The following is a 14,802-nucleotide window of genomic DNA, read 5'->3' as shown; positions in this document are numbered from 1 at the left end:
GAGGACCCTGATATAGCAAAACCCTGAGGATAAGAGAGCCACAAGTGAGAATGGGGTAGGACCCCAACTTGGCTAAAGGATAAGGAGAATAACCAGGAGCTAAGGATAGAAGATCTGACCCAGGATGTTTGCAGATCCGGAGAGCTCGACGGAGGACCCAGTCTTCATTTGTCAAGCACCAGTGAACTACTGCAGGTTCCTGAACAGAGAAATGGCTCAATGAAAAGGATAGTTTACAAACAAGTAGAGGGAAAGAATTCCAGATCAGGATTGGAAGATAGAGAGGCTGAAACAAGACAGGGCAGTTAAAGGGGCTGTTTGGAAGGAAACCTGGGGTCAGGAAAAGGACGAGGCCACTCAGCTACCTGCAGATGAAACAAGGAAAATGGATGCTGGAATAGAAGGGTCAAGCACTGCACAGGGTTAGAGCAGAGCATCCAATAAGAGGCAATGTCACTAACTCCACCAGGAGCACCAGCTCTGAGAAGGCTTGGGACGTGTTCACCTTGGGGAGAATGCGGTCTCTGCTTATTTATGCAAATGTTTGATTTCCCCATCTCTTACAAAGGAAAGACTTATAATTTCCACAATAGTCTTATTAATATCTAGGGCCTGGGAAAACAAAAGTGATGTTTAGACTTCAGGCTTTTAAATCTTCCAATTTACACCGCTCCATGCCTCGCTAAATTCACCGCACTGAAGATCGTTTGATGTTCAGCAAGCTCTCTCCACACTCCTTTCCCCTTGATAAAACATTAAATCAGTGTATTTCCCACCCCACCCCTCCCTTTTGCTCTCTAAAGATGAGTTTTTCTGGTAACTGAAATTCTGTTTAAATATGTAGAGTTCTAAAGGGAGCAACGGCTGCCGTAGTGATATTTCAAATCGTTAGACGTTGTGACTTTAGGCTGTAAAATAGACACCTATTAAAGTACATAATTCAAACTGCTGTATCACATGGGTAAGGGGCAGAGTCAGTCATGTGAAGATTAACTGGAGACTGAAACCCAACTTGACTTGATTCTTCTGTGGGACAGGCCATTCAGGTCTCCTTTAAATGAAACAAAGAAGCAGGGAACAGGCAAATAGGTTGTTATAAATTCTTCCAGGCTGTAAACTGTATTCAGTTCTGTACTGATGTTGCTAGTGTTGCTGGTGTGTCTGTGTGTGTGTGTCTGTTTGTGTCTGTCTGTCTCTCTCTCTCTCTCTCTCTCTCTCTCTCTCTCTCTCTCACTCTGTGTGTGTGTGGTGTGTGTGTGTGTGTGTGTGTGTGTGTGTGTGTATGTAAAAGTTTCCCAGTTCAGCATTTCTTCAGTTTTACTTTTACTCTAATTCTACGCTCCAATTCTAGATCTAAAACTTTGTACCATTAATAGTTGTCCCACTATAACATGTTCACACTTTGAGCATCCTCTATATTTGCTTACATTTGTTAACTACAAAAAGGGCTTTGTTTTCCCTCTCTTTAATCCACCCTCCCCCCCTTCTCAGGAGGTATTGTTCCTGCGGAAGATGGATGCCACATTTGGAATGGAGATAACTAGGGGTTTGCATCACTTGCTGCATTGGAAGTCAGCACCGAAAAACAAGGACACACAAAGGATGTCTAGTGGATTCAAAAACAATGTTCCCATTCTGTCCCAGAACCTGTGAATGTTATATATTTGATATCGTTACCAAATGCCTTAAACAAGCTAAATTCCATTTGTATATTCATTTAAATTAAGGCTCCAAGGATGAGAGCATTCCTGGACTGCCCTGGTTAGTTTTATTGGTGAATATCCTTATAAAAGACACCGGGGAGTCTGCCTTGTGATGACGGAGGTAAATACTGGATCCATGTAGCCTTGGGCCAAGAGGTGCTTGGAGCAACAAGGGTCTGAAAGAGGTAGGAAATGTTCTCCTTTTGGAAGGGAGCCTGGTCCTCCTGATGCTTTGATTTCAGACTTCTGCCCTATAGAATTATAAGAGAATACATTTCTGTCATCTAAGCCACTGAGTTTGTGGTAATTGATTACAGCAGCTCTAGGCAACAGGCACAGTGTGGAATGGCAACTCAACCTCAGAGAGTGAAGACAGTGCTATGGGAAATAACTCAGCTTCATCTCTACAGAGCAGACTTTGGCAGGCAGAGACAAAGATATGTCGGGTTTGAAAGAACAGTACCCGGGTGCGGGTAAGGAAAAAGAAGTGACCCTGAGAGACAGACTCAGTGATACTGTGGGTTCTAAGCTAACCGTGTTTACTCCAATTTCTTCCACTGGGTCAGTCTTCCAGCTTGGATAAGGCTCAGGGGTGCAGATGAGCACCTACTAAACCACAGGAAACAAAGAATGTTACATCCAGTTGGGCTTATCAATCACATGGCCAATAGATCACCCTTCAGGAAGGTAGCTGCACCTTAAAACACATTAAAGAGCTTGGAGAATCATGGCCTTAATGAAGTGGTCTACTTTTCTTTCCTGGCATTGACATCCCATAGCACATTGTTAAGTCTGCCCACATTTCTGAATTACTCAGAAAAACGTAACTTTGCTCTTCTTCATTTTACTGCTGTTCCAGTCATGCTTTCTTTAAACCTCTGGGATTTCTTAATCTTTCTCTGAAGCTTCCCTCCATCTCCCTTTTTGCCATGTAATCACAGTCTGCCATATATGGCTGCCCTCTCTGCCTAACTCTAATGGCGTACCTTTCTCCTTTCCATCTTCTTTGTTTTCCTCCTCCAGGAAGCTGCCAAGATTTACAGCTTGCTTGTTTCAGGATTTCTCTTTTAAACTCTAATAAAACTGACCTCAAGCCTCCATTTTACTCCACTCTTAAATTATTTCATTAAGGAGACTGAGAACCCTAAGGGGAACCCCAGTTTCCCTAGTAACAAGAGTAGGCTAATCTAAAGTATAAATCTCATTCCATCCATCATCCTCACTCTCCACCCCCATCCAGTTTTAATGATTTCCCACTACTCATAAAGTACAGGTTTCCTGGACAAATCGACAGATGCTGCCACAGTCTTTGCCATCCTGTACCCGACAAGCAGGCCAGTGAAGTGGTTCCAAGGGCCCGTGCCTCCTGATACTCACATTCTGCATAGACTTTTCCCAGTGAATATGATTAGGGCCCAGTATTGTATTTAAATTCACAGAAATAAATATAATGACGGAAGATGACACATGAGCTATGGAAGGACTCTGTCTTTATCCTGTTGCTGTTTCTTGTCTTGCTTTCTCACTTGCTCCATTTAATAGAGCCAGATGCCATCTTGCAAGTGGCCCTGTGAAAAAGACCATGTGGCATGGAACTGAGGACGATGTCAATCAATGCTTCGTGAGAAAAAGAACCCTGTGTCTAGTCACACAGGTGAGTCCCAGAGGGTGTCATGCCCCAGTGGATCCTGGAAATGACTACACTTCTGGCTGATGCTATGACAGTAGTCTTGTAAGAAATAGGACAGGAACCAGAGACACCAGCCATGGTAGAGCAGTTCTCTTGACCACAGAGGCTTCAGGAGATGACAATTTTATCTTAGAAACTAAATTTTTGAGGTGATTTATTATGGAGGAATTAATAAGTAATACAGTACATTTTCAATTTCATATCTCAGCCACTTATTTCTCTATACCTCATCTTCCTATCACACTGAACCTGCTTGTGTTTAACACATACCACTGTCTAGACTACTGTATACTTCACTTCTTTTGTTCCTAATTCCCTCTCTCTTCTCTCATGCCTGATAACAATGTGCACTTCCATCAGAACCCATCTGGAATACCACAGCTGCTCAAATGCCTGCCTCCTTTTGCCAGAATTAGAGAGTCCACTTTCTGCTCTCCTGCAGTCTCTACACACTTGGCTAGAGCACTTTGTTGTTGTGTTGTTTACTAATGAAGATGCTCTCTTGTCTAAATAACTTTTAGCTCCCCTCATATACAGTGGAACTCCTGAGTAGGCACAGCTCTGTCCTCATCTTTTGTCTTGAATATCTTACAAAGTGATCTGGGTGTGGCTACACTTTTTATTTTTTCATGAACTCAACTTCAAAAACAGCCATTGGTGAAGTAAGCCATTGAATTAGTTGTATAATGTATAAAGCAGGAACAACAACAATGACAGCAACAACAATAGTAAAATTAATACTTTGGTATAGTAATAGAAATGATAAAATAACATAAATAGTAAAATTAATAACATGGTGTAGTAACAGCAAATAATAGTATAATAAGAAGAAAAATGGGATGTGATACTTCTAATGTAATGTCATCATTGGTATTAGACTTTCCATTGGCCAGGCTCTGAAGTGAGTGTGTTTGTATATACTACCTGCGAACCCCATGTTATCACATAGGGTCAGGAATTGTATTCATTGCATATAAAGTCAGGATGGGAGTAAATAAGCTGTTTCAAGCCTCAGGACTTACAGTGGAGAAGGAAGACAAGCCTAGATCTGGTCAGTTCTTCTTGTAGTACAAACTTTAAATTAAGGTCCCATAATTAAATTTTTGAGGATGGCAAAATACAGATTCCTTCTATGCGGGGCATATTTCTTCAGAAATTTTCCTTCAGAGAATATCATGTAAGCACCCTTCAGGTACTAGTACTAGTGAGTGAGTGTGTGTGTGTGTGTGTGTGTGTGTGTGTGTGTGTGTGTGTGTGTATACAAAGGTATTACTTTCCCCAAGTAAAAAAAATGAAGAATAAGACAAGAAAAGATGATCAATACCCGTGTGGTAGAGAAAGACACAGGACAACCCTACTTCTGTTACTAAAATGTTCTCCCAGGGTCTGAAGTTGAGCACTAGATCCAATTAGCTGGCTGATATATGGATATATGCAGGTTAGGGCGCTGCTAGAATGGGTTGTACTTGGCCTTGAGAATTTTGATGAGCTTTTAAAATTCAGTGGACACTAGCCTAGAATTAATCTCAGTGTGTTTTGCTGTGCAATAGGAAGTGTGGCTCTTTCCTCATCTAACAGACCCACTAGGCATCCCTCTTGCCTCGATTCTCATTTCCAGCAGTCAATGCTTGCCAGCATCACCTTTGGGAAAACCTTCCTCCTCGACCTTCTGCTACTTTGGTTCTGCACAATCCAGGTTTGGTTCTGGTATCAACCCAGAGAAATGAGTAGATGCAGGAAAACTCTCAAGGGAGGGAACTTTTATTTTAGCAAATTCAAACAATCCTGATGTCAGACTCAGGTCCACCAATTAGAGCCCTCCACTCGGACCATCAAACACAGAAATCAGGGCCATGGGGAAGCGAGATGTTTTCTCCCTGTGTGGCATGGTATTATTGCATATTAATATTAAATGCTATTTCAAATTACCAAACAGGATTGAGGAAGCAGTTTTGCTGTTCACCGGTAAACCTGTGTTCTTTTACAAAATCATTTCTTATCTCTCTTCTTCCCTCCAGGAGCTCTGCAAATGAAAAGCAGAGTTCTTGGAGGAGCTGAGTACACATAGAGAATTAGCATATCAAACACACCCAGTATGCGGAATGGAAATTAGAGAAATCTCAACTCTGACATCTATTGGCTGAGCTAAATTGAGGTTAACGTTGTCCAGTCCGTCCTGGTTTAAACAAAGATAGAGTGACACATATCTTCCAGTGCCTATCCCTTGGGCCCATAAAGCATGTTTCTCCTATTGTGAAAATAAAAACAATATAAAGAAAAGGGGAAAAAGTGAAAGAAAGAAAGGAAGAAAAAGATCCCAAACACGTTAGTGGGATATATATGTATATTCGCTGATATATAACTTAATAAAAGTTTATGGACCCGGGATAAGGAAGCCACTCTGAACAGATACACTGGGACTGAAATATGGTCCAATTAAGTCTGTAACAGGGTGAGCTTTACTTTGAACATTCTCCAAGTCGAAATGAAAGCTCTGCAGAACAGATAAATCAGGCAACATAAAATAAAAAAATAGAATAAAAAAAAAATGCCGATCTGGCACAGCTCCCAAAAGAAGCTAGGGGAGGTGGGTAGGCTGGGGCGACTAGTTAGGGCTGTATGGGGAGGTGTGGGAAAGGAAGGCAGGAAGGAATTCAGACAACCCTTCTCATTGGAGGCTCACACAGTGGCAGATTCTGTGACTGTAAATAAACAGCAGATATTTAAGCCATTCCAATTAATGCCTTCGGTGACAGCTATTTATCTATTGAAGGGACAGCAATGCTTGTCTGCTGCAATTAAGCTGTTTGCTAGTAGTGCCTTCGAATACACCATGCCTTTAGCCAAACAGTCATTTGTAGTTTATGGACACGGTCCTTACTGAAGAAGGGATTTGGTAGGAAAAAGTGCCCCCACCTCAAGCTAGACAGATATCAGGGTACAATTCAGCTTCAGTTTCTGCAGGAAGCCTTCCTAGTCTTGCTGGATTTCAGGACAATACAAAGGATTCTTCCTGAATGCATGAAGAACATGACCAATATTGAGTGTAGGTCTTGGTTCTAGACTAATAGATCTAGGTTTGCATTTCTGTGTTGTATCTTTTTATCTGGGGTTAATTCAGATCTGGAATACCAGCTATAAAATGAGCACCTGGGACTCTGGCGATGTCTCAGGTAGCAAAGAGTTTACTGTGCAAACCTAAAGACATGAATTCCGATCCTCAGAATTTGTGTAAAAACCTGACGAGGAGACAGAAGGGTCCCAGAGGTTCCTAGCTGCCAGTATGGGCTCCAGGTTCAGTGAGAGATGCTATCTGAAAGACTAGGACAGATGGTTGCTAAGCAAGATATCTGACTTTGACATCTGGCTTTTACTCACCATGTGCACACATGTACATAAGCCTATGCAAGTGCTGCATTCACACATGTACACATAGCACACAACTTGAACATCTACTATATCTTATTGTTGAGATATCATGGTTCAATGGCAGAACAAACAGAAGTATTTCTAGGCCCATAGTAGGATACCAAGTTGTTGTAATTTCTTAGCTCAACCTTCTTCCTTTGTTGAAGAAAAATCAGATCCACTCTATTTTTGCAAAGTTGTTTTGATTTTTACATCTTTCAAAATATACAAGGCTTGCTCACTGGAAATATTGTTTAGTCTCTGTGAGGCAATATATTGGAAGCAGATGTCTTTTATTTTGTCCCTAATAGGCAACCTTGGGCTGCTACCTTATCCCTTGAAGCCTCATTTTGTTCTTCTGTAAAATGTCAGTAAGAGTAACAGAGTGAGTCAGCAAAACACTTGCCCAAATATGACTACCTGATTTTAGATCCCCAGAACCAATGTAAAACCTGACCATGTTTGTAAATCCAGGTAGCAAAGAGCTTGCAGCACAAACCTGAAGACCTGGTAATGACAGGAGGGTCTCTAAAGCTTATTAGCCAATCTAGCAAAACTGTCAAGGTTCAGGTACAGGGAGAGATGCTGTTTAAAAACATAAGGTGGGAAGTGACCAAAAAAGACATCCAAAATGGACAGACCTTCACCTCCACATAAACACATACCATCGTCTAGTGAGAGGGAGAGCAATAACATATTCCACATAGGATTGTTGTGACCATCTATCCAGTATGATCTTCTACGTTCAGATTAGATACAATTATGGTCATCTCTGATTATTTTTTCTTGGCAAGGAAAGTCTTTTCTTTAAGCCTCACAGAAGTTGAATCACCTTCTCTAATTGTCAGATATCATGTAGCCAAGAAAGAGCTCTTCATTCTCTATCTGTTGCCTCCCTCTACCCCCAAAATTCCTCTTGCCTTCTGATAGAACTTAGTTCTTTTGAGTGTCCTGAGGTATCTGGAGATATAAGTGAACTTAAAGTATATTGTACTGGGGAAACTTGAGGGCGTCATCGTCCTTCACAGATGAAGGAAACGTGTTAAGATCCAGGTGCAGGCCTTTCTATTCACTGATGGCTTCACCTTGCCTTGATGACATGCAGAGAGCTAAGTTTTAGCTCTGGGGAAGGGTTTTCTCAACTATAGTGATTCCGTATGTCCAGGGCACATTGGACATGACGATCTTTCTGTGGCATGTCGTCTGACTTTGTGCCTTTATCTTTCTCTAAGGTTGGATAGAATGTTAAAATCCAGTTTAAAAAAAAAAACCCAACTGATCCTGTTATAGCTGTCTCATATGAGGCTATGCCAGTGCCTGGCAAATACAGAAGTGGATGCTCACAGTCATCTATAAGATGGAACACAGGGCCCCCAATGGAGAAGCTAGAAAAAGCACCCAAGGAGCTGAAGGGGTCTGCAACCCTATAGGTGGAACAACAATATGAACTAATCAGTACCTCCAGAGCTCCTGTCTCTAGCTGCATATGTAGCAGAAGGTGGCCTAGTCGGCCATCACTGGGAAGAGAGGCCCCTTGGTATTGCAAACTTTATATGCCCCAATACAGAAGAATGCCAGGGCCAAGAAGTGGGAGTGGGTGGGTATGGGAGCAGGGCGGGGGGAGGGTATAGGGAACTTTTGGGATAGCATTTGAAATGTATATAAAGAAAATATATAGTAATAATAATAATAATAATAATAATAATAATAATAATAATAATAATAGAAACCCAACTGGGAAACTAGTGGGAGAGTTTGTTCCACAGCAATAGTCTGGAATTCTACTTGGTTAAACTACCCCTGCTAGCATTGTGTAGATTTAAGATTACTGTAGGAAGTGGAGCAGGCAGGGGGTGTCTTCTGGTCCTATCAATCCCTTCCTATGAAATAATCCCATGATGCAGCTTGGCCTCGTGTCTAGCGACCTGCTTGTGATTCTGATGAGTTGTGTTGGAGCACCAGGTGCCCCTTTCACAATGTGATTGACAGATAATGGGAATGAAAGATCCAAAGTAGATTTTCAGTTCCTTCCACCTCTACTGAAAACTCACAGTTCCATTAAGATTTTCATGTTTTGTTAGGAGAGTCTGTGACGACATCAAGGTTTCTGGGAGTTGCTTAACATCACCAAGTTCTGGTCTTCTTGGAAGGGAATGAATACGTACAGGAGCTGACATAGGATGAGGGGAAGACCAGTTCAAGAGGGAAGAAACAGATGATATGGAGAGTCAACAGTGACTTACTTCTCTGTAGCTTGTTTCAGGAAAATCCTTGTGAATGGGGCTGTTGCCATTCAGATAGATGAAAATTTCTTTATCATCTACTAGGTCTTATCTGATTTTGTCCTTAAAGGCATCTTTATAATAGGTAATGCTCATCTTCATCACTTATCCACTGTCAAATAAGTTCTGTAAGGGGAGAAAAGTTACTGTGTGCATTGCTACATCCCTAGCATCTAAAATGATCTCTCTTTCCCTCATCAATATTTATTGAACGAATAAAGAATATTCTAAGTCCATTTTACTAATGAGCAGTTCACCTGAGTCCCATAAATCTTTATTGATTGTCCCAGGTGACATGACTAGCTAATAGTGGAGACAGGATTCAAAGTACATCTCCTTAGCTCTGAAGTCTGCTCATCCATGAATATTTGTTCATGATTCTGTTTCTGCATATTCTCACCACGGAGAGGGGTTTAGGCTCCATATGCCCACCCTACCCATCCACCAGGGTCTTAAAGGATCCCTTGATCCTAGCTTAGTGAAATGAAGTAGGGCACAAGATTGGAATTTGGGGGTTCTGAGGGTTTTTTTTCCAGAGGTGGGTGCAATTTGAGTGTCAGTTATTTTTCCATAAGCTCATATATTTCTACACAGGAATCCACTTAGACTTGATTTGGAAGGTTGTAGAACCTTTAGGAAGCAGGACCAAGCTGGAGAAAATACATCTCTGGATGCGGACAAGCACCGAGGTTTACAAGCAGATTCTTTCTCTGCCTCTCTTCTTAGCTGCTAGCTCCATGCTATCAGCTCTTTCATATTCTGGCCATCTTAGGACCTTCTTAGGATGATGGAGCATGCCCCATTAAACCATGAGCCAAAAGGACCTTTCCTTGCTTAAGTTATTCCTCCATATATTTTGTCACAAAAGCAAGGAAATTCACTAACACAGGTGTGTCTCACATATTTCTGGAAGATGATTTTCTACTCTATCTGGTAGGATCTGGCCATGGACTCAACATCAGCACCTCAGATAAGCAATGAGAGCGGCAATCGATCAGTTAAAAAGCTAGGAGCCACAGACACATGCAAAAGAAAATTGTCCCCCACAAAAGCCTGGGGCATCTCCAGTAGAGAGAAAGGTAAGTTGTTATCACCATGTTCTCTCTGTGGTAATCAGCCTAGCTATTTCTTCTCCATTCTCTTTCCCTCTCCACTACTCAAAGGAGAGGAGATAATTTTTAATTACATCCTTACACGGGATTAATGAGTTTCCACAATAAGTTAACGAGTAGGACACCACACCAGGAGACAGCCCATCTGATTACTTTGAGAGACTAACTTGAAGCTTTCTTCTGCCCAGGTTTTTGCCAAAGAACCACTGGTGAGGAAGTAAGAGGTTGCCAGTGATTTCTGAGGTGGGGCATTTAGGATGCCTAGGATATGGCCACTTAAAAATGCTTGCTGGACCTGACTAATGCAGATGCGGATGTTTGCAACCAACCATCAGACTGAGCTCGGGAACCCTTGTGGATGTGCTCCCAGGGACTAGACCATCAACCACGGAGTGTACAGGGAGGGATCCATGGTTCCAGATACATATGTATCAGAGGATGGCCTTATCTGACATCAATGGGAGGGGAGGACCTTGGTCCCATGGAGGTTTGATGCCTCAGCATAGGGGAATGCTGGAGTGGGTGGAAGGGTGGGGGAGTACCTTCATAGAGGCAAAGGGAATGGGGGAGAGGGCAGATGGGATGGGACTGTTGTGGAGGGGTAACCAAGAAGGGGGATGTCATTTGAGATGTAACTAAATGGAATGATTTAAAAAAAAAAAACATAGTGAAAAGCCTGCTGGAAAGGGGATGGCCTGGTATTCTTTCAAAGAAAGTTTCTTATGTGTAACTTAGTGGTCCATGGTCCCTTTCACAAGTACAATGTAAGAGAATGGAACATTCTTGTTTCTCTGAGTTCTTTGTTATCGATGCTATTTAGACACCACCCCACAGAAAACTTCACTGATGTTTAATTCTGCCTGAGCGCATCTCTTTTGTTCTTCACAGCTTCACTTCTCTGTATTCCTTCCCCTTCATACATGCCTTCTTTTCTTGGCCCCTGGGAAATGGGTGGGGGCAGGTGCCCAACCTTCTATATTCACATATGTATGCCTGAACCTATTGCAGGAAGTAGATTCTCAGCACACTTGGGTTTTGCTGAATCAGAGAATGAATGAATGGTTATAGAACTAGGGAACGAGTAAAGAGATTAAAGTTAAAGCACAAGATTTGTGCCCATTGACGTGTTTTCCTCCTGGCTACATGGCTCAGTGCAGTCTTACAGAAAGACTCGACTTTGTAGCAGGAATATATATCCATGTATTTTCAGTTGCTCAAACAACAGAGGTGCTTCAGTCACCCTTGCCAAGTATATATGATGTTGTAGCTGCTTTACATAGTAACTCAGACCCAGCCCATCAAGAATTCTACCATGTTGCTGTTGCACAACCTTGAAGTTTTCTAGTTTGCATGGGCAGAGGATGAGAAATACTAAAATCTTTCAGGAACATTTTGTGTCTGACCTTGAAGTAAAGATTCACTCTTCACTATCTAGAAATAAGTACAAGGCGCTACCTTACCTCTAGAGACCAACTCCCAAACTGGACAAAATAATGGGACTTTTCTGGATGTTGCAGACATTCTAATGGTTATGGGTCCTTTATCTATGCCTAGTCAGAAGTAACTGCACCACCTGTAACTTCCAGCTGCACAGGGTCAGATCATCCTCTAACCCTGTGATGGGCGATCTTGATTGTCAAGGAGATGGGACCTGGAAGCAAGGAAGCTGCAAGCATCTGGATGAGTATGAGAATGCATTTCTGGAAAGTACTAAGGGAGAGGAAAAGGCCTTCCCCAGCAGTGCCTTCTAGAAGGCATCTCTCTTCATTAGGGTTTCTATTGCTTCAACAAATTATCATGGCCAAAAGGCAAGTTGGGTAGAAAATATTTTATTCAGCTTACACTTTCATATTGCTGTTCATTAGTGAAGGAAGTCAGGGCAGGAACTCAAACACATCAGGGACCCAGAGGCCAGAGCTGATACAGAAGTCATGGAGGGGTGCTGCTTCCTGGCTTCCATCCCATGGCTTGCTTAGAGAACCAAGGACCACTCTCCAAGGGGTGGCATCAACCACAATGGACTTGGTCCTCCCCCTTGGATATTAATTGAGAAAATGTCTTATAGATGGATCTTATGGAGACATTTCCTCAACTGTGGCTCCCTCCTCTCTCATGATTATAGCTTGTATCAAGGTGACATAAAACCACCTAGGATAGTTGCCCAGGAATAAGGAGATTCAAGGAATTAGTGCTAGTTTCCCTGCCTGTGTTAGCTTCTTGCTGCTGCTGCTGCTGCTGCTGCTGCTGCTGCTGCTGCTGCTGCTGCTGCTGGCATTTTTCCAGGATACCACAATCAAGTTTCTTCAGCTTTCCAATGTGGACACATGACCAGCAATCTACCAGAAACCTTCCATCCCTTCAATACTAGATGGGAACTGCAGTGGAGTCCAGGCCATGAACTGAGCAGCTACTGTTTCTCAGATATTCCAGCTTGAAGACAGTCATTGTTAGACTGCTAAGACCCTACTAGTTGGAAGCCATTCTAAAACCAACACCAATACTAATGATGTGATAGAAGAAGAGACCTTTCTTCTTCTGTGCTTCATGTCTCTACATTCTACCCTTTGAGATGTTATGTGATAATACCAGTGAATCTAAGACATACCACCTCTGACACTATATTTGTTTACTTAGTCTGTACCAGTGGTGGTTTAATACAGGGTAAACACATCCTTAGCCATTCTGGGGGTTGGGACTGATTTTTAGTAATACCTCATGTCTTGTCTCACAGAAAGCACCTTCTAAATCCTCACATTGATGACAACACAGAGGCAAACACATTCCTTGGGCCTCTTTTATAAGTGTACTGACTCCAATCATGACTGTTTTAACTACCTTATCTAACCAGCTTCCATCTATTACCATTGTTGAGTGGAGAAAGGATCCTACATACGATTTGTAGGAGACACATTTAGATCATGGGAGCTAATCCCAACTTAAAGGCATCTTTTCATGCCTGAGTCTGAAGACCAGAGAACAAAAGACCAGAGATGGTTAACAGGCAGAGATTTGTGAGTCATGATTTAAATTAACTCCCAAAGGAGGCAAGCATCTTTGTCTTTTTGGACCTGTAGACATGGCTTCTCATTCCTCAAATCTCTTCCTCAGTCTGTAATTTACAGCTCATACCGTGGCTTCTGGTGCTTGGGTAATTTCAGCCTGTTGCATCTGTGACTAGAGGGGAGGATAGTTTTAAACAGTATACATCATCTTCCAAACATCCTTCCTTTAAGATACAAGGTGACCAATCTTGTAAAGCAGTCCTTTGCCACATTTTTTGCCTTGAATATTTTAAAGATTAATTGAGTGTGTGTGTGTGTAGAAAGAGACATTTGTACTCAGGGGCCTGCAGAAATCAGGGGTATTCATCCCTCTGGATCTGGAGTCACAGGCAGTTATGACCCATCTCACTTGGTTTCTGAGAATCAAACCCAAGTCATTTGAAAGAGCAGTATGCTCTCATAAATGAACCATCTCTCTATCCATGAGTTCTTTGCTTTCTGTATGTGATTAACCATCACAGGAGAAAATCTTTCTTTGAGATCCATCCATGAAGACATCTATAGGAGCACAGATGACCTAATTTTTCACATCTCTGGTTGCATAGACTGCCATTCCACAGGCATACTACATACTGCCATGTAACATTCTTAATTTAGAATGTTAGTGTTCAAACGCAGATTTGTCTGGGTGGCAGTTTGGAGACTCACATGTCATCTGTATCAGAACAGAGAGTCGTACCAAAACTACACAATAGAATTAACTTCAATTCTGTATCAGTTAGTGTTCTGGTTATCAAGCAGATGGAAGGGGCTCAAGATGGCTACCCACCATATGTACATAATATAGATAGCAATATTGGAACATTTATTTTTAGAATAGCTCAGTAAGTTATTATCTCTATTTGGACTTAGAGAAAACTGTAGAAAATCTGTTGTCTCAATCAGCAATGAAGCTGTTTGTGTCCTTGGAGATTTGTGATGAGCATAATTTATAAGGTAATACATTTTTTGGGCTAACTGTCTATTTTCAGATCTCAGGGAGCCAGAAGAGATGACACCTCCATCGCTTCTCAGAATGGCTTCAAATTGCATTGAGAAAGGGAATGACAAAAGGCAGTTCAAATCCCAAGATGTTCTCAATGATGAGGAGTTAGGATGTATTCCCTGGGCTCAGTGAGTCTGGGAAGGGTAATGAGATAGATGACTAGAGCAACAACAGAAAGACAAGAGGCTGCTTAGGAAGATGGTTGGAACTGGGGGGATGGTGAAGCAAGTGTGTGAAATTACATAGGACAAGGAAATGATGAGCCAACTGCTGTGGCAGTCACAGAAAGAGCAGAAGACTGAAGGCAGAGATTCACAGACCACTCTGTCCTTCACTGGAATTATTGGAGTTTGCTTATCTGACACAGTGCTTGGAAGATTCGGAGGAGCATCCTGCCCTCATTTCTTCCTGTTTGGTCAGATATATTGTCTCTTTCTTGGCAAGCATGCAGTCATCATACATTGGATTGTACAGAACTCAACTGAATTGCAGTGAGACTATGAGAATTTGCAGCTAACAGGACTATAAAGAAGGTGTTGGCTTGGATTCCTTAACATCAA

The 14,802-nt window shown here is 42.0% G+C and overlaps 1 long non-coding RNA gene across 1 annotated transcript in view; it reads right to left on the bottom strand.

The window, feature by feature from the left end:
- Nucleotides 1-1,755: 1,755 nt before the first annotated feature.
- Nucleotides 1,756-14,802, bottom strand: part of 4930434J06Rik (RIKEN cDNA 4930434J06 gene) — a 63,730-nt gene continuing 50,683 nt past the window's right edge. The window contains exons 6-7 of the long non-coding RNA NR_046274.1: nt 9,045-9,209; nt 1,756-1,954 (exon numbers count right to left, since the gene is read on the bottom strand). This is a non-coding gene — a long non-coding RNA (RIKEN cDNA 4930434J06 gene). The remainder of the gene's footprint in view (nt 1,955-9,044; nt 9,210-14,802) is intronic.

This window comes from Mus musculus, chromosome 14 (genome assembly GCF_000001635.26).
Source record: "Mus musculus strain C57BL/6J chromosome 14, GRCm38.p6 C57BL/6J".
NCBI lineage: Eukaryota > Metazoa > Chordata > Mammalia > Rodentia > Muridae > Mus > Mus musculus.
The sequence above is the reverse complement of the archived record's forward strand: the minus strand, read 5'-3'. Positions and strand labels throughout refer to the sequence as shown.